Source organism: Silene latifolia, chromosome 11 (genome assembly GCF_048544455.1).
Source record: "Silene latifolia isolate original U9 population chromosome 11, ASM4854445v1, whole genome shotgun sequence".
In the NCBI taxonomy this organism is placed as follows: domain Eukaryota; kingdom Viridiplantae; phylum Streptophyta; class Magnoliopsida; order Caryophyllales; family Caryophyllaceae; genus Silene; species Silene latifolia.
This window is the reverse complement of record NC_133536.1, coordinates 196,614,229-196,616,668: the sequence shown is the minus strand read 5'-3', so window position 1 is coordinate 196,616,668 and position 2,440 is coordinate 196,614,229.

Here is a 2,440-nt window from a genome sequence, read left to right as displayed (position 1 = left end):
TTGGTGAATAATTACTAAAACATACTTCATGACTAAGGAAAAACGTCACATGTTGCATTTTGTTACTTTTTTTTCATATATAAGATTGAAAAGTTGATAAATATATTTTTCCATGTTTTTATGATTATATTTGGTAAAACCGATAAACTGCAACATTGTTTTTCCGGATAAATTTCGAAATTTTTAACCTAAGTTTTTGAATATTATGAGTGTCATGGTATTTTTCCAGAATGTTCATGAGTTTAAATTTCAAATTTTGAATTTATTTGAAATTATTATGATTTATTTGAAGATTATAGCATTTTATTGTAATTTTGGGTCCATTAATGAACAATTTTAAGAAATATAAGTTAATTATAGTCAAATTGTTAGTGGAGACTAATTTTGAGTCCTAAGTTGGTTAGGGTAATTAACTTGTGCATAAATATGATTTTATGTAATTCATTGTGATTTTAAAAGGTTGAATCACGCAAATCCGTAAAAACCGCTTAATGTACGATATTGGCTCCTTAAAGGCGATTTAGCATAAAATTGGGCATGTTCATACATATTATAATGCTGCATTTTATTTATGATTGTCATAATTTTATTTTATATAATTTTTGAATTATGTAATTTTACTTAGTATGACCTTAGTTTTTAATTGGTATTACCCGAAATGTATGGGAATATCGATTCGGTTGTAATTTATTGTGATCTCGTATCACCGTTTTGTAATTTAATAGATTTATTTTATTTTAGTTACAAATGTATAATAGGAAATTATGTAATTTGTTATGTAATTTAATTATTCCGGAGTTCCTTGAAGACGATGTCACTCAAGAAAGCGATACATAAAGACGATGTTACCTCGAGATGCGTAACATAACCGAAGTTCAAGGGACCAATGGAGTTGGTTTCCGAATATGTAATAGTTAATTAGATTTTCTATTTTAGGAAGGCCATACTAGGATTTATTTTATGTTTTGCATTTTATTTATATGTCGCATGTATCGCTAAATCGCCATAACTAAAACATGCATCATCTTTTATTGAGTTTATCGACCGTGTCAATTACAATTAGCGTAGTTCACCGCTTTAGTTCACTTAAAACGTGATAGATAATAAATTGACATGACCTCTCGCTAAAATAAACAATTGAGACATAGCCTTTTTCAAATAGTAGAAACCATGAAAACCTATTTCGCGAGGGAGTGCACTCGGCCACCCCGGGGTACAAACCTTGTTACGTAGGGGAAGTGGGTGATAAATGTCTATCCACTGAATTCATGTTGATGAGGGTTTCATCGGCTACCCCGTTCCCAAGTTAATATGGGTTTGGATCATGGACACATTTATTCGAAATTTGGATTGAACTCAACAAAAGTTTTTGATAAGGGTTTCATCGGCTACCCCGTGCCCTTGTCAGATGTGTTTTGGGCTATAGATAAATATTAGAGTAATTTTATCGACCAAGAGTTCTAAAAGTAGAATCGATTAAAGAGTTAATCCACCGAGTTATATTGATAAAGGTTTCATCGGCTACCCCGTGCCTAAGTTGATATGAATTTGGGTCTTGGAATCATTTATCAAGTTGGGTAGAGGTCACTAGATAAATGCAATAAAACTTGTTTAAATTGAATTTTTACGAGTATTATTATTTTGAAAACGACATATGTTTTATTCCTTCTATTTTTGTTTTATAGACCGCTTCTATTTCTCATAACAAATGGCCACTCCAAACCCAAATGCCACACCTCTCACTAATACATCATGGCTCCGATCCTTCTTGGATCGTTGTAAACTTGAAAAGAATGTGTCAAATTTCTCGGTTTGGGATGCCCAACTCAAATTAGCCGCCCAAGGTGACGACAAGCTTCGTTACCTCACCGAGGCCTCTCCACCCGAACCTAATGCTAGGTCGACCGCCGCCACTAGGGAAGCATATGAGGCTTACCACAAGGAGTCCGCCGCAATGAAAAATGTGTTAATCTTTGCGATGGAGGCGGATCTCCAAAGGAGAGCCTTTAAGATGGGCACCGCTAATGAAATCTATTCCAAGCTTGTGACAATGTTTTCACAAACTCCGCGGATCGTCCAATATGAGGCGCCGCGGCATTCTTTGATCTCGACTTCAAAGAGGGCCAAAAGGTTAGCCCTCACGTGCTCAAATTGATGGAGCTAGTCGAGACCTTGAAGATTAAAAAAGTTGAAATCCCCAAAGAACTCATTGTAGATAGGATTCTACACTCCTTATCCAAAGTCAAGGCATATGTTCAATTCCGGGTGAATTTTAACATGCAAGACAAGGACGTGTCTCTTGAAGAGTTGCAAAAGTTACTTGTGTAAGCCGAAAGAGACATGAGATTAAATGTTAACCCACCTAAGGATGTGTTAAACATTAGCACCAAAAGTAAGGGGAAATTCAAGAAGAATGGGAAGAAGGGTAAGAAGCAAGCTC